The sequence below is a fragment of the Hippopotamus amphibius genome, chromosome 14 (assembly GCF_030028045.1).
Source record: "Hippopotamus amphibius kiboko isolate mHipAmp2 chromosome 14, mHipAmp2.hap2, whole genome shotgun sequence".
In the NCBI taxonomy this organism is placed as follows: Eukaryota; Metazoa; Chordata; class Mammalia; order Artiodactyla; family Hippopotamidae; genus Hippopotamus; species Hippopotamus amphibius.
The window spans coordinates 35,328,932-35,356,441 of NC_080199.1; the positions used below are offsets into that span (position 1 = coordinate 35,328,932).

The 27,510-nt window shown below is 37.6% G+C and overlaps 1 protein-coding gene across 2 annotated transcripts in view; it reads left to right on the forward strand.

The window, feature by feature from the left end:
- The first annotated feature begins 542 nt into the window (after window positions 1-542).
- The window catches only part of KLF12 (KLF transcription factor 12), a 431,241-nt gene continuing 404,273 nt past the window's right edge, over window positions 543-27,510 (forward strand). The window contains exon 1 of one of the 2 annotated variants that reach the window (XM_057707238.1): window positions 543-1,016. The gene's annotated coding sequence lies outside the window, so the exon portion shown is untranslated. Of the gene's footprint in view, window positions 1,017-1,059; window positions 1,286-27,510 lie in introns of those variants that run through there. The other variant, XM_057707239.1, reaches the window with a different exon arrangement.

Consider the following 27,510-nt stretch of genomic DNA (forward strand, 5'->3'; position numbering starts at 1 on the left):
GGCCCCCGCGAGCGGTCCCGCAGCCTCCGCCGGCCGCCGGCTCCGCCCACACCTTTCCAAGTTAGCTGGTGGGTGAGCCGCGGGGATGGCTCGGGCACCCGGCCCCCTCCCTGCACGCTTCCCCCCGGGCGGGAGGGGAGAGGCGCGGCGGGGGCGGGGGGCCGAGCGGGCTCCGCGCTTTATTTGTCTCCGAATCCCCTTCCTCAGGCTGCCTAGCGCGCTCTGACACAAAAGAGGGGGACTCTGGCGCGGCTCCGCGCGAGTCCTCTTCCGACGAGTTGCCATCGGGGGGTTCCTCCCGCCGCGAGGCCCCGCGGCTCGCAAAGCGGCGCTGGCCATGTGTGGGTTATTTTGGGTGCCGCAGCAAGGTGGTGCAGGTGACCGGGAAGCGCGGCCGAGGCCGAGGCCGGGGAGGGGCGGGGGCAGGGGTGGGGCGGGGTGGGGCGGGGTGGAGGCTCCGCGGACCCACCCCCCCCCCAGCCGGCGGCCCGGGCGGCGAGGCGAGGGCCGGGCGGTGGGTGTTGCCTTCTACCTCTGCGAGCGGGGAGGGGTTAGTTTCCCACAGGGGATTTCAACCATCACACTCAGAGCCCGCCTCCTAATCCTCGGGCGGAGCGGCTCGGGGGCCCCATTTTTATGGCAATAAAGCGACTTAGCGCCTGCTGAGCGAGCCCCTCCCCGCCGCCGCCCCCGCCCTCGGCCCCACCCCGGGGCTCGCCCGCAGCGGCGGGGCTTTGTTTCTGGGGAGGAGGACCCGGAGCTCTTTTGTTTGGGGGTTTGGTGTTTTCACCCCCCCCCACCCCACCCCACCCTACCCCACCCCACCCCCCGCGCCTCTCCGGTCTCCTGAGCTGCGGGCTGCAAGGGAGGAGAAGCGGCGTCTTGCAACCCCCTCGGCTGGGCCCCGGGGTAATTCGATGCGGGCCTGGCGAGGCTCCCCACGCTAGACCCGGGATCGCGTCTCGGCAGCCTCCACCCACCGGCCCACCCTACATTTAGCGCATCATGTGATCCGGGTAAGTCATTTGCAAGTACAACAGTTCCCTGGGTTGCCCCCCATTCATTTCCTGAGAACTGCAGAGAGCAGCTGAGAGGCTCTGCCTGTGCGTGTGCGAGTGTGCGTGTGAGTGTGCGCGGGTGACGCCGTGTGTGTGTGTGTGTGTGCGCGCGAGAGAGAGTGAGTGTGTGCGCGCGCGCGCGCGAGCGCGAGAGAAAGGGAGAGAGAGAGGGGGACTCTGTGTGAGGGAAAGAAAACAATTTCTCCTGCTCTGCAGCTTCTGTTCAGGTCTGTGCCGATTCCGTTTCTTGTCAAAATAAACAACCCCCTCCTCTTTTTTTTTTTTTGTGCCATCCCAGATCAGACCGTATTCTCTTAACGTGTTTTATTTTCCTTCTGTCATCTGCTCAAGTTAAATCATTTTGGTTGGTCTGTGTTCTTAAAGGGGGAAAGTGCTGGGAAGCGGAAGGGGGCCGAGGGAGGGCGATGCTATTGCAAAGCAAGTAGCGTCGGGTGGATTCGTGGAGAAGAAAGAAGGAGGTCCCCCCCCCCACCATTTTTTTCTTTTTTTAAAGAACTTATCAAGTAGCGTGAATTAAGCAAATGTTTTTCTACCCCTAGTGGAATTGTTGGTTGCAGTGTTTGCCTGACAGTTGCCAAGGATGAGACATAAAACAACCAGGGCTGAATTGGGGGGGCGGGGGGGGCTTGTGGAAGTAGTTTGCCCCCAGGAATAGAGCGAGTTGGGTGAAGAGCTGCCGCACCGGGCCGTGTGGGCTGTGGGTGTGCACTGGAGAGAGAGGAGGGGAAGGGGTTAAGGCGGGGATGACACTGCTGGCATGAATAGTGGTCCTGGTGCCACATTCATTATTGTCTGTGGTCGTAATGATGTGTAACTGTCACTTGCTACGGTGCCTGGTCCATGGAAGTAGCCAGGGGCTGGCCCGTGGCTGTTATTTTCAATTACGGGGGACCTGGTCGGAGTTGACAAGGGGCAACTTTGCGGGGCCAACCGGGCCGGGAAGCCCGCGGAGCCGGCCTGAGAGCCACTTCTTGCCTTCGGAGGCTCGCTCCGAGGACTCGGACTTGACCTCCGCGACATTAGTTGGTGTTCGCGTTAGATGCCTCCCTACGGGGAGAATCAATCCTGCTTTTGTTGGGTAGAGAACTGCCTGTTAGAACTTTGAAAACTTTTATCTTTGGGGAAAAGGGTGGGGTGCACTCAACAGTTCTGTTTCGAAGTGCATTTGAGGCAAATGCTTGGAAAAAGTACCAATTCCTTTGTTATATGCCCTGCAGCTTCCCAACCCCCTTCACCCCGCGCTTCGAGTTTTGCATACTTTAATAGTAATAGCCTTAATTCAGCTGATAAAAGCTGACTGTGTTGAGTTAAAGAGTATTAGTACAATGGAATGTGTAATCTGGATAAACAGTTTGTGTGGTTAATGCTGTCAGCTCTCTAATTTAACTGTACAGATGGTTTAAGTGTCGTGTTCTATGGACTGTTTTAAGCAATTCCACTGGCTAATAGAATCCTCAGCCGAGCACTCGGATATTTCATTTTAAATCAGCTTTAATATTCTCTCAGTCTCCCTGTAACACCAGGGAGAGGAGCGGCTCTATTTACATTTAGTGCATGTGCATCTAGTGGCTTCGGTAGACATCTGCCAATCAACACACGTCATTCTGCAAATCCACCTAGACGCCTCCATGCCCTTTTCTTACTGGAGGATAGAGTTGTTTAGATAAGGAAATGCTTTAAAATAAATTCGGTGGCTTTTAACGGGCAGCAGCTTGTGATGGGGAATAGGAGTGGTCACTTTGAAGGCTGGGTGTTTTCCATCTTCTAAGAAACGTTCTTTGGAATTGGCATTCAGTAAAAACAGTGACCCCTCACCTAAAAAAAAGGCCAAAAAAAAAAGCCTGGTTGTGCTATTTGCAGACCTCATTCAGATGTTGTTTACATTTTAAAAAACCACATAGAAATTGGTTATGGTAAAGGGGTATACTTTTAGGCTAGAAAATGTTTAACTTTAGAAGCTTAGTAGAAATAGGATGTTGAAGGACAAACATTCGGTTGCATAAGTTAGATCCTTATGGCTGCAGCCTGGTCATTTGGGGGATGTTAAGCTCCTTTGAGTTGCAGAGAGTTTTGAGCATGCAAGAATTGGCAGAAATTTGTAATGTAGTTAGGAAAGGGGTTTATTATTTTACCTTCTCATTCATAACTATTATGAAATATACCGAAGCTGGTAGAAGTTGGGAACTTTTTCAGATAAAATTTTAATAGTTTATGCACTAAAATTGTACCGTAGCTGTGTGAGGTTAAAAAAAAAAGCCTTGAGGAGTTTCTGTTTATTTTTGAAGTGCTTCAGTTATTTATCTATTACTTAGTAGTGCATATTTAAAAGAAAAGTCTGTCAGCTAAACTTTATTTTGGAATGTTTTGAATTACTGTTTACTGAAAGGAAATTGTTGCACTCATAGGCCCATTATATATATATATATATATATATATATATTTTTTTTTTTTTTTTTTCTCTCCAGAAAATTCTTTTTCCACAACTGAATGCCATTTGGGAGAAAATTGGTCCTGGTATAGCATTTGAGACCTTGACCTTAGCGAGTCTTGGCTGGTGCTTGTTGACTACAGCTGCAGCCTCTGTGTGTACAGAAAGGGAGGGACTGCAAACACTGGTGCACGCCCTCTCCCCAGGCCAAGGGAAAAACAAATCAGGATGCTCGCTGGTGGTTCCTGAGAGCACCCATCAGGCATGCAATGGCCTTTAGCGTTCTGGTCTTTTAGAAAAATCTGTGTTCCTCGGGGATTACTTTCTGGTCTCCTGGGAAAGGTAAACATACACTTCAACAGACTCAAGTGTTTTAGGTATCATATCATGAACCAGACTGCTGTCAACATAATGAAATAATTTGGTCTTAAATATAGGTGTGTTTTCTGTTCCCCCAAAGGTGACTTAAGTGCTTAGGCCTCTAGGCCTATACGAGGGCATTTTGAACTTAAGCCAGTGTTGGTTAGTCTAGAGTATTGAGTAACTTCAGCAGTGAGGTGATATTGTTAACTAGTTGAACATATAAAGGTCTTGGGCATTTTTACCATGGTACGAAATGGAAAGTGTGGCATTCTATATTTTTCCGGATTACCCTGAGACTAATCACAGTAAATTGGGGGCGTCAAATGGTTTGTTTTCTTTATATTGTGAAGGTAACAGCCCTCTTAGTGTCAACTTCCTAAATCTAGCTGTAGATGATTTGTGTATTAATGCAAAATAATTTGTATTCTACAAAACTAGAAACTTATTTGAAAAGTTATTCTTTTCTTGGATAAATAAGTTTCCTTACTTGTGTTTCCATGTTGATTAATGAACAAGGGCTAAAAATTCCCAAAGAGTTTTATTCAGAATCGACACCACGGTTATCTTTTTTTTTAGAAAACAACTTTCACTTTTGTAGATAATTCTGAAAATAGATGGCAGTGGCTTACCTTATCATTTACATTTTGAAAACACCATATGGTACTGGAGTGGAAATATCAGTATTTTTGCCCAATGTTCGTTTATTTTCCGTCTAAAAATTCATGTTTATTTATTTTTTCAGCCTGCAAATTATGCATGCCTCTCGGTCTTAAGTATGGACAAAATGTAAGGGTAAAAATATTAAGATTAAATCACTGGCAGCACCCTATAACCACAGCCTTAACTCATCCACCACAACCAGGGTTCCCAAAATCAAAATGCAAGTAAACAGATGGGCCTTCCCCTGTGCCCAGAAGGGCAACAGCCTTAGGCTCTGTGAGACCTGCTTGGTTTGTAGATCCCAAACCCTTCCAGAGAACTGCCTGACTTCAGCCCAGCCAGAATTCATTGTCAGGGCCTAGCCCAGCCACACCCCATCTGATGTCAGCTTTTGAGTTCTTGCGGTAGGGAACACATGCTGTGGATTAAATGGTTACTTTCTCTATATATTCTCAGTAATTATGTTACAAAAGGATTTTTCGGTTTGGGGTGTTTATTGTCATAAAAGTGGCTACTTGAGTAGTCCTGTTGCTCCATAAAAATTTGTTTTGGTCTGGCAGTAGCTTTCAGGATATTCACTCAAAGAATTCTGCTCTGGGATGGTCTTTCCTCCCGTATTCCTTCTTTTTTTTTTTCAACTCAAAGTCATTCTTGTATTCTGTGGCTAATTTGATGGTGTACATTTTTGAATATTTATTACAAGCGTAATTACTGGACTGGTCCAAACAGTAAAGCTTTTTAGGTACAGAGGCAGTGGTAGAAAGCCCTTGCTGCTGTATTGCTGCGTGGAAGATGAGGGGAAAAATTACAGAGCTGTGGGATAGTTTTCCCACTCCCATCAGAGGCCATAGAAGCTGCCCCTGTTACAACTTGCTGGCTTCCTCAGCCAGCAGTTGTGTTTCATGAGCTGCATTCACCATGCTTAATGGTATATGTGGCTTTTCACAATAATTGCTGGCATGATGTGTATGTATGTACTATATATATAAATAAAGTCACTATTTTAGGTGTGTACGTATGTATGTGTATATACACAGTGTTTATCAATGAGAGTTTTTATATTCTCTAGCTAGATACCCTGTACATAAACTGTATACATTATGACCATGAATTATGGTAAAAAGCCCCCTTCCTACTTGTATAAAAAGAGAAAAACGGGCACAGTTTGTTTTTTTTCAAATTCTATGTTGAGTAATACTGTTCTCACTTTAGTTTAACAACCGAGCTTGTAACAAAACATGAAAACAACCCTGCTCCCAAAAAACAAACCAACAGACCTAAATGACAACCAAGGTAAATGATTGTAAAAAATGAGTAAATAACTGTAAAGAGAACCTTCATTCATTTCATACTCAGGTGTCTGTTAAGATTATATGTCCTGGAATCAAGACTCATTTAAGTGGCAGAGAGATTGCAGTTGGAGTCTGGCTCTCTTGTTTACTAACTCTGGATGACCTTGGTTAAATTTCTTAACCCCTCCAATTCTGTAAAAGGGGAAAAAATAGAATGCAGTTTACAGGGCTGTGGTGAGGTTAAGATGAACTAGTGTAGGTAAAGATCACTTTGTAAAACTGTGAAGTACTGGTGTGGCAACTGATTCGACAGGAAAACCACTCCCTCCCCACCCCCCACCCCCTGCCCTAAAAGGGATGAACTTTCCAGCCTCTCAAAGTGAGCATATAAATTACACTTATGGAGAAGGAATTTCCGAGTGTGGGTAGAAAACTTCTGGCAGTCAAAGGTCATGAATTCCATTCCTGTCTCACCAGAGATTTGCTCTGTGACCTTGAGAAAGTCACTCTTGAAAAAGTTTCTATGTAGCTGGCGTAAAAGTTACTGACTATTAGTATTTATATACTGCAGGTGAAGTATCTGAGCTTTTCCAAAGAAAAATACATGAAAATAGTTTCCATGATCATTTATGGAGAATAGAAAATAAAGATCAACAAGGATTATTTAGAGATTATAAACCTCCAGGCTACTTCTTCAGTGAGTCAACTGAAACCTCTATCAGCTGGTCATTAAAAATGCCCTTATTTTTTTTTAATGGAATTATTAAATTTGTGCTATTGTACTATAATTTACAGCAGTCTATTGAGCTGCAAGTCCCTAGTTAAGCCAAGATTCTGTTGATTAAGCTATGTCTGATTTATGCTTTAGTCTCTTGGTTAGACTCAAACATTGTTGCAATACAGCATGTACAAGATGAAGAAAGGTAGATGATGGGATCTTAAGTGGGTTTTGAAAATTTACTGCACACTTTTTTTTATATGCACACTTTTTTTTCTGCCATATATATTATTTTAAACACACACTTTTTTTGAGAAAATTAAGAACAATAACAATTTACATAATTTCTCCCCAGCTACATTTTCTCCAGTTAAGAAGCAGACAATTTTTTTTCACACTCTATGCTTGCAAGAACAAAGAAACAGACTGAGACTGGCTCATCAATATAACTCTTTCCGTGTCACACATACACCTTGCCTACCTCCTGTTCATGTTACGACTATCACTGTAAACATCACTTTCTGTGGGACTCCTATTTATCATCCCTTGCTCGAAGAATACACTGAGTTCCAGTCTGTAATCTATGGCCCCATAGCACATGATATTCTTCTGGTGTAATTGCTTGTTGATTTGTCTTGTCCCTTCCCAATAATAAGCCCCTTGAGAGCAGGAAATGAATCTTCTTCATAGTTACTTTCCTGGCTTCTAACATAGTGACTGATCATATAGTGCTAAAATACGTATTGAAGGAACAAATTGAGGAGTACAGTGCATATGACTGTCCTTTCAGTAGCTAAGTGCCAAATATCATGGTCATTTCCTACCTGTGCCCTTTCATCTCTAGTAAATGTATTCACCTCTGTTAGCCAACCCACAATTCACTACATTTTCCTGAACATTTTTTTTCTCCTTGCAAAATGAAGCCTTGTAGTGGAGTTAAGTAGTGCTTGATTTGAAACCTTAAACTACCTAGTTTTTAGATGTCTAGCTGGGCAAGTTGGTTCTCCAAGTCTTAGGATACTCATTGGTAAATAAAAACAAAAACAAGCACATATAATGTCAACATTGCAGAATGTTTTTGAGGATTAAAATTATGGTAATGCCTGCAAAGCATCCAGTATACGGAACTTTGTACATATCCAGTGTTCAGTAAATATTAGTCTGCTCAAAAGGTACAAACTTATAGTTGTAAGATAAATACCAGGGATGTAACATGCAACACAATAAATGTAAGTAACACTCCTGAACATTATATATGAAAGTTGTTAAGCAAGTAAATCATGAGTTCTCATCGCAAGAAGAAAATTTTCTTTTTCTTATATTCTCGTTCTATATGAGATGTTGGATGTTTACTAAATTTTCTGTGGACATCATTTCATGATGTAAGTCAAGTCATTATGCTGTATACTTTAAACTTACACAGTGCTGTATATCCATTTATCGCAATAAAATTGGAAGAAAAAACTTTAGTCTCTTCCTGTATATTGATGCCTCTCTTAAAAGCAGCCATTGAGAATGAATAGTAGCAACAAAACAACTACTCTTTATTGTGCAGCTACTGTAATACAGAAATTAGGCACTGTGCTTTTGATGTCTTAGCTTATTTAATATGTACTCTTCAGTAAACAGGCATGTTTAGTTGACTTCCAGATAACTGACACTTTGAATGCTCTATGTGGAGACCCCAAAGTACCTTTTATACACTGGATTTTGACTTACGCTTTTTTTTTAGCTCTTGTGACTATCTGCCAAGTAACCTTCTGTCTGTGCTACCTCTTCCCCCCTGCCATTTTTGATAATAATTTCAAAAATTATTTGAAAATTTTACAGCTTTTTGCCTTTCATTAACAGAGTAGAAAAAGGGAAAAATGAAAGTCCTACTTCTGGTTTTGAGAAACAGGATTTATTATGCAGTTGAGACAAAGAAATCATTAGGTGTGCTGAAAATTGGTGACTATCGAAAGTGCTTAATGGAGGTAAGCTAATCAATTGTAAAAACGAATAAGTTGACAGAACATACAAATTACTATACATCTGATTTTAGTAATTTATGTAATAGATTGTATATAATTACAGATGTTATAATCTTCCTTTTGTCTCTGGGAATGGGTGTGCTTTAAACTTTAAGTCTAGTCCCTTGACTTACACATATTTGAGTTTTGTACAAGTTTGCAGGAGTGCGTTATATATTAGGAACATGAGATTCCTTCCTTTATTTATTAAATATTCATTGAGTCCATGTGTATGATATTATGGTTTCTATTTTATAGATGTGGAATCTGATTTTCAGCAGAGTAATGCTATCATGGTCATAGCCAGTTAGCTTTAAGGCAGAGAGTTGAAGACTGGAAAACCTTTGAACTATCCCCTGTTACTCTTACCTCCCTTTAGCATTAAATAGCTATTCCAGTTAGTCTTATTTTAGAGAATTAGAGCAAAAAAATGGGAGCATTATACAAATAAATATTGTCTTTAGAGGTTGTTTTATTTTATGTATAGATTGTATAGATGTACATTTACTAGAATACATTTACTAGAATATTTACTTCAGTGCAGAAGCCAATTCTGTGTTTGCTGATATGTGTACTGAAACAGATTAAGAGACTTAATCCAAAAAATTATTTTGGGAGGCAACTGTTATAGGATGTTCCATAATGTTAATAGTAGACCAGTAAATTCTGGCCAATATGCATTCTGCTATTTGATAAAGCTATTAAAGTCAGAGGCATAATAAAAGTAATAAAAATGTATTATCTGTGTTAAGAATGTCTTACTTACTCATTTGACTTATGCTAATTTAGCTCTTACCATGTATCTGGAATTATATGTGAAAATGGGCAGGACATTATCAATGAAATGAAAATCAAGTAAGGGAGGTAAGACTTATTAGAATTCAAAGTAATTGTGATACATGGATCAAGTGCTATAAGATGCTTTAAAAAAATGCAAGGGAGAAAAATTGCTCCCATCTGGGAAATCAAAGGTTTCAGGGTTTTAGTGGATATGTGGCAAAAATCCTTCATGGAAAAAGTTTTACTTTTTAAAATAGAAAAGAAAAAGCAAACCTGTAAGCGGAAGAGAGCAAATTAAAAACAGCTATTTTGGCACCTGTGATGATTTCACACCTTTTCTGTTATCTTGTAGAGCTGATGGCTTTATGGTGTTTTGGCAAACTTTTATCATTTGCTGTATCACCAGAAAATTTTCTTTTCCAAAAATAGATCCTGGGGTGTGCTTGGCCAGTAGAGCACACACTGTTACAATGAATTTACAGGAGGTTTATTTGGATAAACAAAAATAATGATAATTGATTAATAAAATTTTAAAAATACACTTTGCATGACACTACCTAATGAAATGTTCTTTCATATTGCTGAAGAGGTTTGACATATATTTTATTTGTAAATGATGGGAATTTTAGCCTTGACCAAAAGCCTTTACATATAGGAATAAGCTCTTTCTCCCTGCATAAGAAGGAAAAGTTGAAAAATTGATGACTTTTACAGAAGGTCAGAGTGTTGAAGGGATATTTAGAAAGGAACTTTACATTAGAGTGGTTGAATATTTAAAGAGTGATATCCTCTGGAATGTGCATTAGCTTTTCTGCTGTAGGTATAAAATACAGGACACTTAAGCAAACACATGAAATATTTCATTTTGAGAGGTAATATAATAAGAAACAAATGAGCTCTTAATGAGTCTGTAAAGAGCATTGATGGAATTTTTATTGTATACTGAGCTCTCTGTTAAGTATATTTGGACTATACCAAGGCCCTGGGGTGAAGCAGTTGCGTTTTATGTATAAGTAGCTTTGTAACGAAGACAGTTTAGAATACTTGAGAATTAGGAGCCAGCAAAAAAATTGCTTAATGCTTGGTGGTTTACAGAGCAGTTTTTTTTTCAGCCTGACAGACCTATAAGGTAGACTGGACACGGTGAAGGTAAAATAACTAGAAGGCAGCCAAGTCAAAACTAGAACCTTGATTTCCAACACCAGTAAAATAATTTGTTTCTATTTCATTCCACTGCTGTCTTCCTAACTTTCCTTTAGTCTTAATAAGCCAACATTTTGAAAGTCCACATTGCACAGAAGAGGTGCTGCTGTCTAGTCTCTAGCTCAGATGAGCTATTCAGTGAATATTGGATGAATTCTTATCTCCTTCCAAAACGTACTTTAAAGGGGTATATAAACCCCATTTATAACAGCTGGGAGAGATCAGCCCAGTTAATCCTAGAAAAGACTGTGCAGTTGGAATGCATCCATACACTGAAGAAAATTAGGGATACGGTTCATCACTTAGCACATATTAGGGCTTATACTAGGTGCAGAGAATACTAAGATAAAGAAAACATGGGCTTTGTCCCAATGTATAGGCAGGCTGGGGAAGAAGCAGCATAGCTAAGCCCAAAAGAAGGGCTGTGCTAGTGTATTCTGCTTCAGTTTATATTCTTCATGTAGATCTTTTATGTGCCTAAAAATAATACCCTAGATATTCTTAGGTTTATGTTTTAGTCTCTTTTAAGTACTTTTAATCTTACCAGAAAATCTTTTTCCCTTTAAACATGTGATTTTCTAAGTTTTTTCTCTTTCAAAAAATGTATTGTGCACATTTATTGTACGTAAAATGTGTATATACATCTTAAAGGTATTATTTAATGTTTACAACCCACTCAGAGCTAGATAGTTGTAATATTTAAATATGAATTTATTCTTACTTTTATGACTTTGTTTTCCAGAGGATTAGCACTTAAGATCTGTAGGAAATAAGCTGTGTTTTGCAGAAACTCGCTTGTTGGTGCAGTGTTTACAAATATCTCTCTCTGATAAAAGTAGGTACATGTGTTTGGAGATTTTAAACTTCATTTTGTAGTGAACTCCTGTTTCTCTTTTTTACTTAGCTTCCCTTCCTCCTCTAGCCAACAATAGCATTATATTCCCCCATAACCCCTGTCATCAGAAGTATTATGTGTCTTAATATTTTTCTCCATATCCGTAAGTGTTATAAACGCATATGTACACGTGGTTTTTTGATCACGCTTACAAAAATGAGATTATGTTTTGGAGACCCTTTTTTCATTTAGCACTGCGTAAGGGAAATCCTTTCACTTACCTGCAACAACTCTAATCCATTAAAAATAAAACTGTTGCATATATTCCAAGGTATTGTTATTTATAGGCTGTTTAACTGTTAGCTTACTGATGGGCAATACTTTGTTTCCAGTTTTTGCCACTAAAACCAATATTGTAATGAATATCTTTATATTACAGACCTATGTGACCAATCACCAGTGTGGCATTATTGGTTCAGAAATATTGCCACATTGCTTTGAGAAAAGGCTATGACAGTTCACCATTTTTACCAGCAATGCAGGGCGATACCCTTTCCCTGAAACTCCGTGAGCAATAGTTGATACTTTTCTAGTGTGAGAGTTGTGTGGTGCTATCTCACTGTTACTTCAGTTATTATTTCCTGACTTCTAGTGATCTGGAACATCTTTTCCTGTGTTTGTAGGTAAATTGGAATTCTTCTAAGAGTTGCCCTTTATTCTTTGTTCATTTTTCTATTTGGTTATTGTCCTTTTGTGGGAGTTATTTATATATTACAGCTATTAACCATTTGTCTGATGCTTGCATTGCACATAATTTTTTCAAAAGCTAGTCTTTTGTCTCTTGTCTGTTCAAGAAATATCTTTTGATACGTAACATTTTAAACTTTAATATAATCAGTTTTTCTCTGTGTTTCTCTGGTTTCATGTTTTTGTTTTATGTTTTTAAAAGATTTTCTCCATTGGTAAAATAGACATATAATCTATACTTAAATTTAATTTTTCCTTCCGCTTTGATCTTATCTTTAGTCCATTTGGAAGTTTTAGTTATGTATGTGGTATAAGAGGGGAGGGAGGGGGTCCACTTTTATTTACTTTCAGATGCATATCCAGTCCATTGTATCAGAACTATTTTTAAGGTAATGTATCCCTCTCCCAGTAAATATAAATTCCACAGTTGTTTTCATGTATCCTCTGATAGTACCAGGGTTTTTTCTTTTAAAAATGATTTTCTTAGATATTCTCAGACATATAACTAAGGTTCATATCTTAGGAATATTTTATCTATTGTCCCACCTCCCCTGGGCAAAAGATACATAAAAACCCTGTTGTGATTTTAATTGGAATTGCACTAAATTTATATATAATCTGGGGACAGTTAACATTTTAATGTTATTTCTGTTTCTAATGTTATTTCATTGTATCATCCCAGTTCAAAAATATGGATATCTTTCTGTTCATTCATCTCTTATTTTTTATGCTTCAAATAGATTTGAATACATTTTTGTAATGATTGTTTCCTCTTTAATGCTAAGTACTTTATAGGTTTTCGGCAATTTAATATCTCTTGGGATAATATAATTTCTTAGTTTGTTGATATAGTGAATTAATTGCAGTGCTTATTTTTTGAATGTTGTACTAGACATTCCTTATTCCTTGTATAAGCCTTACTTGGTCTTGATGCAGTATCTTATTATGTATAGCTACATTTAATTTTCTAATATTTTAAGAATTTAAAAAAATTAGCTTTTATTCTTTTAATGTCTTTATCTGATTTTTCTTTCAGGGTATTTGTAGCCTCCTAAAATAACTTGGGAAGTGTTCTGTCCTCTTGTTTTTTGGGGATAGTTTGTGTAGAATTGGTAGTTTTTCTCCTTTAGAAGTGTGGAAGAATTCACCAGAGAATTCATATGGATTTAGAGGCTTTTTTTCTTTCCAGGAAGGTTTTCACCTATAAATTCAGTTTATTTAATGCATATAGGGCTATTCAGATTATAAATTAATTTTTGAGTGAGCCTTCTTAGTTTGTGATTTTGAAGGAATTTGGCTTTTTATATAGGTTACAGAATTTATTGGCATAAAGCCATTCATATTACCTTATTCTTTTAATGCTTCTAGGATGTGCACTTTATTCCTCATGTTGGTGACGTGTGACTTTTCTCTTTTCGTCTTGATCAGTTTGGCTAGAGGTTTATCAATTTTATTGATGTTTTGAAAGAACTAGCTTTTGGTTTCATTAGTTTTTTCCTTTAGTATTTTACTTTTTTCTAATTCATTGATTCCTGATCTTTATTATTTTTTCTTCTTGTTATAAGTTTACTTTTTTCTTTTTGTAGTGTCTTAGAATGGAAGCTTAAAATATTGGTTTGAGACCTTTTTTTCTTGTGTAAGTATGTAATGCTATACATTTTATTCTGAGCTCTGTTATTTTACATTTTTATTCAGTTCAAAATATTTTCTAATTTCCATTGTGATTTCTTCTTTGATCTTGAATTATTTAGAATTATGTATTTTAATATTCAAATACCTGAGGATTTTGAAATATCTTTCTGATATTTGTTTCTAGTTTAATTCCATGGTTTTCATGGTAGGTATGATTTTTGAGTCTTTAAAAATTCGCTGAGATTTGTTTTATGGCTCAGAATGTGGTCTATATGGGTGAAGGTTGCATGTACAATCGAAAACAGTAGATCCTGCCATTGTTGGGTGGAGCAGTCTTGTTAGGTCTGTATTCTACAAATGTCCATTTGAAAATCTGGTTAATGTTCTTCAAGTCTTCTATATTGTTAACTGAGTTTTTTTGTCTCTTTGTTCTGAAGGTTTTGGGAGAAGGGGGTTTATGTATTTCAATTCAGTTGTGAATTATTCTAATTCTTCAGTTCTATTTGCTTTTGTTTATGTATTTTGAAGCTCTGTTATTATGTGCAAACACATTTAGGATTGTTATGTTTTCTCCATGAATTGACCCCTACGTTGTCATGTAATATCCCTCCTTTTCTCATGTAGACAGCATATAATTGGGTGTTGCTGTTTTTAATACAGTCTTATTATCTCCAACTTTTACTTGGAATCATTTGATCATTTACAGTAAACATTTTGATGTGATTAGATTTCTATCTACTAACTTGCTCTTTGTTTTCTATTTGTCTCACCTCTTCTTTGCTCTTATTTTCCTGTTTCTTGCCTTCTTTGGGCTTGGTTATTTTTTAATATTCATTTTATCTCCACTATTGGCTTATTAATTACAGCTCTGTTTTATATTTCAGTGGTTACTCTAGGGTCTATAATATACATCAGCTTCTCACCTTCCTGTATGTCAGAATCTTACAATGGTATACTGCCATTTTTCCCTCTCCATTGTTTACGCTAATTTCTTAATATATTTACTTATACGTCATAAACCATAATTTCCTAGTTTCTATTTTTGCTTTAAAGAGTCAATTACATATATATGTATATATTCTGTATTTACTGATGTCTTTTCTAATTCCAGGGTTCTTTATTTCTTTGTTCTAAATAGTGTCATGTTACTTTTGCCTAAAGAAATTTCTTTAGTATTTCTTATAGAGCAGGTCTGCTGAAAATGACTCTTCTCAGCTCTTGCTTGTCTGAAAAAGTCTATCGGCTTTTGTTTCCGAAATATTTTATCTGGGTTTTGAATTCTAGGTTGACAGTTTTCTCCCCATTACTTTAAAGATATTGCTCTATCATTCTCTGGCTTATATAGTTTCTGAGAGATGTCTTTTGTTATTTTGATCGTTGTTCTTCTATAAGTAATATTTCTCTTTTTATCTGGCTGCCTAAAGGATTTTTTTTTAAACTTTTTTTTTCCTTCTTCCTTTTAACATTGGCTATGAAGTGCATACGTATGTTATCATTTGTAATTGTCCTGCTTGGGGTTCTCTAAGCTTCTTTAATCTGTAGTTTATTGTCCTTCCTAATTTTTTATGTTTTCATCTATTATCTTTTTGAATATTTCTTCTGCCCCCTTTCTGCCTCTTCTTGTGGACTGTTTTGACAAGTACATTAGTCTAATTGATATTTTTTCATAGGTCTTGGATTCTCTGCACTCCCCCCTTCAGTTTTCAGTCAGAATAATTTCTATTGATATGTTCTCAAATTTACTATTTCTTCTTGTTGTGTCTAGTATTTGGTAAGCGCAGTGAAAGCATTTTTCATCTTTGATATAGAGTAGTGTGTCTACTATTTTCATAGAACTTTAAAAAAATTTTCACATCTTTGCTGAATTTTTGTTTATTAATGTTGTCCATCTTTTTCTCTAGATTTTTAAGCATTTTAATTACAAAGTCTCTATTTGATAGTTTCAACATCTCTGCCATCTCAGGGTCTGATTGTGTTGATAGCTTTATCCCTTGACGTTGGGTACCTTTTCTTGCTTTGTTTTGGTGTCTTGTAATTTTTGAGTGGCTGCATAATGTTATGTAAAAGAATAGTTCATAGTGAAGCAAATAATTATTATGCTAAGACATGGACATGCCTCTTATCCTGCAAGGTGTTAGTGTCTATTGAGGGGGGTAAATGAATCAGTTCACTCAGTTACTGCTTTGTTGTTGCTAGTGAACTGTCCTATCACCAGAGACTTCAAGTTCTTCTAGGAATGTATTGCTTACCTGGAGACTTCCGTGAGTCCTAGAGTGCCACAGAGTTTTTCTTCTTGGTGTTCAACTTTCTGCCAGTTCTGAACTCCAGTGACACAAGGGACCCCTTTCTGTGCTTTTTGGGTGAAGTTGTGGCTGGATGAGTGTGTGGGGTCTCAGTTTCCCTACACCAGCTGCAGTTTTAGGCTGGTCTGGATGGCTAAGTCTGAGCTGGGACTTTTTCAGCATGTCTGTCCCTTTCTCTTGTGGTAGCCAAACTCTGCTTTGAATCAATGGTGGGCTTTTGTGCCAGTGAGTTTTCTATTCTTACATCAGTATGGCTGATGTCTTATTTGTATCACTGTAGAATTCGGGGCCTGAGTGAATTTCTTGCCTTACCCCAGCAGCAGATGAGTTTTACCTAGAGTTCAGTTCAGGGTAGTTGTGTTCATGATTTTTGTCTCTCATCCGATGACAGCTGTTCTTTGAGCCTGGGAAATGGGATAGGTAGAGGGTCTCTCTCTCTTTCCCAGAGGCAGATAACTTCTCCTCCTCTAGCAGCAGTCCACCTTTGCCTGGAGGGAGCAGGAGTGTTTACTGTCCCTCTCTCTGTGGCAGATGGCTTTTGCTTCATTTGATATTAGAGTCTAGGATGAAGCCAGTTTTCATGCTTGCACCCCAATGGTAGCTCATCCCTACCTGAATGCCAGCACTTTCAAGAGTGGCTCTCTTAGGTCTCCAGTTCTTTTTCTAGTCTTTTGTCTTAGCACCTGGATGAGGATTTTGCAGAAGAGTAGGTAAGTGGCTGTGCAGTGTCCTTGCATCTGGGGCTTCCTGGGATACTAAGTGACTTTGCTAGCGCACATTCAGCTTTTAAAAATTCATTACAATTTTAGTGGGTCTCTATTGCTTAAAAATTAAAAGAAAAATTTTAATTTTAGTAAAAAAAAACCACCTAACATAAAATTTACCATCTTAACTATTTTTAAACTCCAGTTCAGTAAAGTCAGCTGTATTCACATTGTTGGCTGCATATCTCAAACTTTTCATCTTAAGAAACTGAAACTCTGTACCTGTTGAACAGCAACTCTCCATTATGCCCTCTCCTGGGACCCTGGCAACTACCCTTCTGTTCTGTGTTTCTTATCAACTTTTATAACTGTTCACTTTTTTTCCATTATCTTGGCCAAAGGCAATTCCTGTTTCTCTATGGAAGGGCAGTCCTGTGAACTGGAACCTAGTTCACCTTGTGACTTGTGACTTAAACTTTTTGGTCTCAAAAGCATTATGAATTTGTAGGATATTGATCTTATGTAAGTATTTTCTTTCTATACCTGCTTAGCTTAAGTGTGATTAGATTTCATTCTTTTCTTTTTGTCTGGTAATACTCATTGGACTGTGTGTGTGTGTTTGTGTTTGTGTCTAATCTACCCATGGAAATTTTTTTTCTCCTTTAGTTGACTGTTGGAAAGCATTGGAGAATTTGCTAGTATTGAACTATCCTTGCATTAGGCGCAAATGCTTTTAAAAGTAATTATTTTTGTATAACCTTGCTTGATTCTATTTGATAACTTGAAAAGATATTTGGAATATATATATCTGTATTCAGAAGAGAGATTGGTCTATAATTTTCTTGGTGCTGAATCAGATTTTTGTATAATAATTTTGGTGGATACATAGATTAACTTAGAAAGTATTCATGTCTTTCCACACAGGTAATTGGAACCGTCTCTTAAAGGCCAATAACTGATAACTCAGGTGTGACCCATTGGATCATAGTGGGTTTTTTCCCCCCGTGTTATCTTTTTTCTGATTTCGTCTGTATATTTGTCCATTAAAGTTTTCAGCTTCTTTTCAGATCAGGTTTTGGCTAGGAAATTTCCCATTTGCTTTTTAAAACTATTTTTTGTTGAAATATAATTGACATATATTACATTGTATTAGTTTCAGTGATTATATATATGTTGTGAAATGATTACCATAGTAAGCTTAGTTTATGTCCATCACCATACATAGTTATAGTTGCTTTTTTCTTGTGAAGAGAACTTTTAAGATTTACTTTCTTAGCAACATTCAAGTATCTGATACATTACTGTTAGCTGTAGTCACTATGCTTTACATTATATCCTCAGGACTTATTTATTCTATAACTGGGAGTCTCTACTTTCTGATGACCTTCACCCATTTTGCCCGCCCCCATACCCAGCCTCTGGCAACCACCAGTCTCTTCTCTGTAGCTATGATCTCTGTATCTCTGTGTGTACCCATGTGCTTTATAGGCTTTTAAATTTGTTACCTTTGGATAGAATGTATTATAGTATTCCCTAATACATAATTACATTTCTACTGTAACACACTTTTTTCTTATTTCCAATATTGTCTTTTTTGTTTTTTTTCTTTCCTTAAATGGTCCACAAGTTGCTTTGCTGTTTTATTTTTCTTTTAAAAAATTCTTTTTTTTAAAAATCATTTCTACTCTATTTTTTCCTTCTTTTCTTTTTCATTACTTTTTGCTTTTTTCAATTGTCTGTCCTCTATTTCTTTTTTTTGCTTTTTCTTAAAAAAAACCTTTATGAAGGCATTGACGTTAGAAATATTGTTCTGAATATATCTTTTGCTATATTCTGTGTGTCTTTATTGAGGAATTACTGTCTTTTTCATTGTTTCTAGATAGCTGATAATTTTATTTCTTTGAGTCAAGAATTTCTAGGAATGTGTTTTTAACTTTCTGATTATTATTTTTAGGTCTTCAATTTTGCATTTACATCTAAATTTTGATTTATTCAGAGAGTGTAATTTGTAAAACATTCTCATTTTTGAATCACTGATTTTTTTTTTAATGTCTGTGTGATTTACTTTCATAAATATTCTCTAGAGATTTAAATAAGGATATCTTCTCTGCTGAGGAATGTGATAGTCTATTTTTTATCTGCTAAATTGAGTTTGTTGATTTGATTTAAATTATTTTATGTTCTAACTTATATCTGTTCTGTTAATTTTTTTTAATATAAATTTATTTATTTATTTGGTGTGTTGAGTCTTTGTTGCTGCACACGGGCTTTCTCTAATTGTAGTGAGTGTGGGCTACTCTTCATTGTGGTGCATGGGCTCCTCATTTTGGCAGCCCTTCTTGTTGTAGAGCATGGGCTCTAGGCGCACAGGCTTCAGTAGTTGTGGCACACAGGCTCAGTAGTTGTGGCACACGGGCTTAGTTGCTCTGCGGCATGTGGGATCTTCCTGAAACGGAGACTGAACCCGTGTCCCCTGCATTGGCAGGTGGATTCTTAGCCGCTGCGCCACCTAGGAAGTCCCTGTTCCGTTAAATTTGATTGATTCAAAAAAATTGATGTATTGAGTTTTATGTTCTAATCATATTTTTACATGTTCATTAAACTTTTAAAATTTATTTTTGTTACTTTAAATTGTTGTAAAATATAAGTGACATAAAACTTAACCATCCCTCTCCCCATAGCCCTTGACAAGCACCATCCTACTGTCTGTTTTTTTGAGTTTGACTATTTTAGGTACCTCATATAACTAGAATCATATGTTGTCTTTTTGTGTCTGGCTTATTTCAATTAGCATGTTGTCCTCAAAGTTCATCTATGTTGTAGCATGTGTCAAGATTTCTTTCTTGTTTTGAGATTGAATAATAATATATTGTATGTATACTACATAAACATCGTTGTTTGAATGTCTTTTAAGTCCCTGCTTTAAATTCTTTTGGGTATATGACTGGAATTGGAATTGCTGTATATTGTTGTAATCTTTGTTTAATTTTTTTAGGACTTGCTATACCTTTTACCACAACAGCTGCACCACTTTGCGTTTTCATTAGCAGTGCACAGCGGGTCCAATTTCTCTACATCCTGGCTAATACTTGTTATTTTCTGGACTTTAAAAAAAATAGCCATTCTGGTGGGTTTGAAGTAGCATCTCATTGTGGTTTTCATTTGCATTTCCACAGTGATTAGTGATGTTGAGCATCTTACTGACCATTTGTTTATCTTCTTTGGAGGAATATCTAAGTCCTTTGCCCATTTTTTTTTAGTTGGATTTTTGTTGCTGTTGTTGTTGAATTGTAGGAGTTCTTTGTATGTTCTGTATACAAACCTCTTATCAGATACATAATTTGCAAAAATTTTCCTCTCATCCTGTGGGTTGCCTTTTTACCCTGTTGTTAGTATCCTTTTGATACACAAAAGCTGTTTGCTTTAGTGCAGTGTATCTGTTTTTTCTTTTGCCGCCTATGTTTTCGGTGTCATATCCAAGAAATCATTGGCAAATCCATTATTATGAAGCTTTTCTCCTATGTTTTATTTTAAAAGTTTTATAATTTTATGGCTTCTTTTTAAATTTTGGTAGCTTTGCTTGTATATTTACCTGTGTATTGTTAGGTACATATAACTCCATGACTCCTTTTAAAATTATCCTTTTTTGTATTAAATGCCTCTAAAATTAAATTCATCCTAGATTGATGATAATATTGCCAATCATGTTTTTCTTTCTGAGAGAGACTTTGAATATATCTGATTTTACTGTGCCAATTGACGTATTCTGTCATTAACTTTTCCTTTTTAATTTAAGTTTGTTTTATAATATAAACATAAAACATTGTTTTAAATATAAATATAAAAAAAGTGTTTTTTTCAGCATTTTTTTCCTTTTAACCCATTTTATTATCTCAGCTTTTTAATAGTCACATTAACATAATAACTATCCCTGTGTTTTTCTTAATTATGATTTTTTAGTCACTTTTTCATACTTTTGTGAGTTTAATCAAATCGATATTTATATTCTATTTCCTTTGTGACCCCCATCAGTTTGGAAGGTATGCTTCACTGTGCTATTTGACTAATAGCCAGTATTCCAACCCCAGCTTCACGTTTATAGCTTGTGTAATGCTGATATGTGAGAAAGAAAATGCACCATTTCCTTAAGACAACTCTGTTTGCCATTTTTGTTTTTGTAGTATACTGCCATCACCGGAATATTTTAGTAACAGATATACAAATCTTTGGTGTCTACAGTGTGAAGGGCCACCTCTCAGATGCGATGCTGTTGGTGGGCTTTCGCTTGCTGTGATAAGAGTCAGGAAATAGATTTTCCACTACATCTTACAGCAAGGTGATTGCTGTTTTTCTTACATTCTCTCCTTTGTGAGTTTTCATTAGATTGGCACCCTGATACAGTAGAGTACTAGGGATGTTTTATTCTAAGGATGAGTCTACGGACACATTGTATTTGCTAGAGATTTCTATTTTAAGAGTAGTTCGTTGATCTCTTCAAATGTTGGAAAGAAAAATTGCTTTAGCCCTAATTTAGTTTCAAAAAAATTTTGAGATTGTTATCCCAGTTTCTAACCTTAGCTTGGAAATCATAACAGTCTTTGACCTCCATATAGTTAAAATATTTTCTGAAAAGCCTTGCTGTGAAATCATAAACTGTGTGCTGGGGACTCTCATCGTCATGAAAATCAGCTAATTCTCATGAAGTGTTTATAACGTGCGTGGGATTGTGTGTCGAGCTTGCCTTAGTTTGGTTGGGCTTCCTTGGCAAAATGCTGCAGGCTTGGTAGCTTAAGCCACACACATTTATTTGCTCATGGTTCTGGGTACTGGGAGTCCCAGACCAGGGTTGGTCTGTAGTGAGGACTTTCTTCCTGGCTTGCAGATGGCCATCTTCTCCCTGTGTCCTTCCATGAGAGAGAGAGTGTGCTCTGCTGCTGGCATCTCCTCGTGTAAGAATGCCGGCCCTATTGGATTAGAGCCCTCCCACGTGGCCTCATTGAACCGTATCACCTCCGCATAGGCCATATCTCCAAATACAGTCACATTGGGGGTTAGGCCTTCAACATAAAAACCTTTTGGGCACACACACACACATTCCGTCCATAACCGATCCAAACCCTAAGTTCTTGAAAAACAAGGCTGCAACTTTTGGTTACGTTTCCTCTCAGAGTGAGTTGTTAACAGTTTGACGTTCAGCCACTCAAGTAAAATGACACATTCATGTCTGTATATAAATAATTTGAAGAGATCAAAACCTCACCCAGAGAAGCTCTTTGTAAAACTACTGTGTGAACACATGTGTGGGTTTGTGAGAAAGGATATATAACTGGGTTTTTTTTTCCCTCAGGATAAACATATGGTCTCCAAAGATATGTTGTTGGCATGATGTAGAGGAATTCTTAGGGGTCGGCAAGAAGTGCTGCTTAGGCTTCTGGCTGTGCCTCAGTGGTTGCTTTTGAAGCAGGACATTAGTAAAGAAGGGAACGAGATAAAGGCTTTTCGTTTTCCATTTTTCTCTTTTTGGGGTTTACCTAAGGATGTTTATTTCATTTGCATCTAAGGCAAGAAAAATGAACAGATATTTACCAAATGCGTACAGCAGTGGGTTGAATGGTGGCTCTCAAAAAGATCTGTCCGTTTCTGAGTTTGTCAGACGTGTGAATGTGACCTCATGTGGAAGAAGAGTCTGCAGAGGCACTTAGGTTAAGGACTTGAGATGAGGTCATTCTGGATTACCTGGGTGAGTCCTAAATGCCGTAAGTGTCCTCATAAGAGTCAGAAGAGAAGAAGGCGATACGATGACAGAGGCAGATACTGGAGGGATGCGGCCACAAGCCAAGAAACACCATGTAAGGCATGCAGCACCAGAAGCTTGAAGAGGCAAGAAATAGATTCTCTTCTAGAGCCTTCTGAGTGGTGTGGCCCTGTCAACACCTTGATTTTGAACTTCTGGCCTCCAGAACTGTGAGAGAGGAATTTCTGTGTTAGCTACCAAGTTGGTGGTGATTTGTTAGGGCAGCTTCAGGAAACGAACCCCACCACCCCACTCCTCTGCCTTGGAGAAGGCATTCTGCTAAATGCTAGCGGTGCAGCATTGAGCAAGACAAGGTCCTTGCTACCAGGAAATCAAAGTTTTTTGAAATGCGAACAGACACATAGGGAAACATTACAATACATTGTGCAGTAAAGTTCGTACAGAGTGCACGGAGAGCATCGAGGGGCACAGCTGACTTTGTTAATTTGGAGAGTTTGGACGATTTGTTGAGGATGAGACTTTCTCTCTGGGTTTGAATGAGGAGTGAGAGTGTGCCTGGAAGAAAGGGGAGGAGGGAGAAGCGTTTGTGAAATATCGCGTCCTGCTCCTTTAACCCCCACCTGGGAGGTGAGCACCCCTTCTGAGAGTGCTTCCGTATCTTCAGGTATTGAGAGTAGAGCTGTTTCTTGAAGTGACATTGTCAGCTCGAAACTGCCAGGCTCGAGGAGTCTGTCTCTGTGATAAATGTAAAAGATGTTTAAAAAATCGTCCTCCAGCCACGCTTCTCACTTACTCTTCTGGCTCAGGCCCCTTGGCAGCTCAGAGAGTCGTATGAAGTCAGTGCTCTACGTGTCCTGAAGCCACAGTTATAAAGACTCTCTGTGCTCTGCAGTTGGGGGTCTGCACATCTTTGCGTCAAGGGCCAGAAAGTAAATATTTTTGACTTTGTTGGCCACATAAGGTGTCTGGGGTATGTGTGTATATATATTTATTTTTCCAAACACACACACACATGTATATTTACAACCATTTTATGTGTGTGTGTGTATAGATATAAAATAACCCTTTAAAAATGTGAAAACTATTTTTTGGAGAGCAGGCCTTACAAAAACAGGTCATGGGCCCTGTTCGGTCTGCTGACTCTTGTTCTGTGATATAATAATATCTTAAATGAGGGGTCCTTTTTTTCTGTTGAAAGAAAAGTCAAGTATTTCTGCTGTAAAGAAGAGATATTAAATATGAATAGCTGAAAATCTGAGCCAAGGTATGATTGATTGAACTTTATAGCTTTCTAACCTCAAAGATTGAATGAGTATAGAAACAACCAGATAAGTGCTTAAGTTTTATTTAATATTTGTCTTTTTTTTTTTATAAATGGAACTTAAAACGTGTGTATTTCAAAGATCCAAAATGAAGAGGAAGTGTGCCATCTTGATGATTTCTCAAATAATACCATTTTAAAAGACTACATTTCTGTTTAGTAACTGATAGCACTTTTAAAAGACCATTTCCTTATCGTCTGCACAAATGTTGCTCTATGTGAGATGTTGTATTGCGCTTTTAAAGATGCTTCAACAAGGTTGTGTTTTTTTAGGATGAATGATTAAATGAACATTTCAGATCATCTTGTGAAAGGACTTTATTATTAGATTGTCTTCTCTTTTTTCACTCACAGCTCCTGAAACATTCCAAAGTGCTTGTAGCTTTAGAAACTGTCAAATTATGTTGGGATTATTTTGAATTCTTTCAAGGTAAGCTTGTCTAGCTACCTCAAAGATGACTTATTTTCGGTTTCAACAAAACTGTTGCAAATGAGGTGTTATAAATAAACATTATACTGAGCTTAAGATGAAAAGAATATTAAGGATATTTCAAAAGCTGTCTTACAACTCAAACTTTCTTTCAGACTATATAGTACAGTTCCCATTTGTTTTCTTTTTTCCCACTGAGTACATAGAGTTCAAGTGAATCAATAAAAATTTCTGAGGCAGAAGGTAACTTTGGATACAAATTATATTATAGAAATCAAGCTGAAATACAGAATTAGAATACTTACTAGTTGCTCTCTTATGCTTCATGTGGTACACATATCTTATTTCTAGGGTACAAACCCTTCCCCCACCGAGACCAAGTCCTAACCTCAGCCTCTGTCTTCTTTTAGCCACATCTCTCGTCTCCACCTTCTTTCAGAGGAGACTGTCTAGTCAATTAAATTTAGACCAACTGTGATGTAGTTGGTGAAATCTGGCAAAAGGAATGAGAATCCTGTTTCTTCCAGGGCCTGTTTAGTTATTTAAACCCACTCATCTGTAAAATGGGGATCATTTTTGTTCTGCATTTGTTGAGAGGATTACAGAAGTTGTGTGCAAAGGTCATCACAGTGCTAGGCACAGATATGGCCAATAGATAGTAGTAGATATTACTCTTACATGATGTTCTGCTCTCCACTCTAGAGGAAGAGAGAGAGAGCACACTGAATAACTTCTAATGTTAAAGCTGTGATAAGAACTGTAGTAGAGGGAAAGTAATGGTAATTCCTTTTAGAGGTTCTAAGCAGCCCTGTAGAGGGATGACCTATGAGCCACACCTTGATGGGTGGGTGCCTTTGAATGGGTGGAGGGGAGAGGAAAGGGCTGTCCAGACACAGGAAGCAGCTTGAGCTCAGGGTGAGGCAGGAAGTGCTGGGTGTGTATAGGGCTGAGGTCCACTGTGGCTGATTTAACCCACAGTAATGCTTTCTTTGGAAGTATACAGTGCTTTCAAAAATTTAAGCCAAGAGAGGAACATTAGAGATTTCACTTAAATCTAGATTTGCAGTTTTTCTTGAAAAATTTGTTTACAACGGTTGGTTGAAGCTTACCAGCATTCCTTAGCCTCACTTTGTTTTAATTAATATATGGTAGCATTTTAGTATAGCTCAAATCTTCTTCCATTATTTATTTCTTTGCAAAAAAATTGGTTATTGCTACTTTATTCAGTGTGTTCTTATAGGCCATCTCTGTTGACTTGGATTGATATTTTTATCACATTAAGGAAGCCTCCTTTTCTTTTTTCACTAAGAATTGTGATCAAGAATAGACTGAATTTTATCAGGCGTTTTTAGGCATGTTATATTACGATTTTTCTTTTTGACATATTGATTCTTTGCATTATAGTATGTTTCTTTTCAATAATGTATTAGTAAGTTTCCCATGTTTTTCTGTGCTCTAGAGCATGAGAATGATCTTTTCTTTTCAAAATTATTGTAAAATATATTATCTATTGTTTAAATGCTGGAAAACTTGATGTTTGTATCTATTTTTTTAAAATAATTGTTTTTTTCCCCCATGCACCCCACTGAATCAGTTCTGTAGTGATTGATTCAGTCCAATTTCCTACTGCTTTTAAATCAATATCGATTGATGTCCATGGTTACCTCCAAAATAGTTTTGTGGCTATTTTCAAATTTAGTAGCATAAATTTAAACTATATATATGTATATTTTATTTATTTATTTATTTATTTATTTATTTATTTATTTTATTATTTATTTATTTATGGCTGCGCTGGGTCTTCGTTGCTGCGCATCGGCTTTCTCTAGCTGTGGCGAGCAGGGGCTACTCTTTGTTCCAGTGTGCCAGTTTCTTAGTGTGGTGGCTTCTCTTGTTGCGGAGCGCAGCTTAAGACACACGGGCTTCAATAGTTGCAGCACATAGGCTCAGTAGTTGTGGCTCCTGGGCTCTAGAACACAGGCCCAGTAGTTGTGGCTCGTGGGCTCTAGAGCACAGGCTCAGTAGTTGTGGCGCACGGGCTTAGTTGCTCCGTGGCATGTGGCATCTTTCCAGCCTAGGGATCCAACTTGTGTCCCTTGCATTGCCAGGTGGATTCTTAATCACTGTACCACCATGGAAACCCCCAAAACATAATATATTAAAAAATTTTTTTATTTGGTAGTTAAAAGCAATTCTTAATTTCATGATTTTTTATCTTATATTTCTCAAACTAGTTTATTATTAGTTTTTAATTTTTTCTTCCTGTTTTATTGAGGTGTAATTGACATGTAGCACTGTGTAAGTTTAAGGTGTACAACATAATGTTTTGACTTATGGCGTGACATATATACACACACACACACATGCGTATATGTACACACACACACACCACATCTTCTTTATCCATCTATCTATCAGGTTGCTTCCATATCTTGACTGTTGTAAATAATGCTGCTGTGAACATAGGGGTCCATGTATCTTTTTGAATCAGTGTTTTTTGTTTTTTTTGGAAAAATATCCAGAAGTGGAATTGCTACATCATATGGAAGTTCTATCTTTAATTTTTTGAGGAAACTGCATACTGTTTTCCATAGTGACTGCAGCAGTTTACATTCCTACCTACAGTGCACAAGGGTTCCACATCCTCCTGACTCTTGTTATTTGTTGTCTTTTTGGTAATAGCCATTCTGACAGGTGTGGGGTGATATCTCATTGTAGTTTGGATTTGCATTTCCCTGGTGATTAGTGATGTTGAGCATCTTTTCATGTGTCTGTTGGCTGTCTGTATGTCTTCCTTGGAAAAGTGTCTATTCAGGTTCTCTGCCCATTTTTCAATTGTGTGTGTGTTTTTCTTTATGTTGAGTTGTATGAGTTCTTTGTATATTCTGGAGATTAACCCCTCATATGATACATCATTTGCAAGTATCTTCTCCCATTCAGTAGTTGGTCTTTTAATTTTGTTGATAGTTCCCTTCACTGTGCAAAAACATTTTAGTTTGATAACTAATTTTACCATTTAAAAAAATATCCAAGTTTAGTACATTTTGTTTCTTTTCTGTTGCATTTTCTAATTGCTTATTTCCAAATGATTGGATTTTACATTCAGTTATTTTTTAGTTAGAAAATATGATTTACAATTTCTGCATTTTGATATTTAAAATTCTTTGTCATGCTGTATATGATTAATTTAGATAAAATTTCTATATATATTTAAAAACAGTGTATTTACTCTTAATATAAAATTTGAT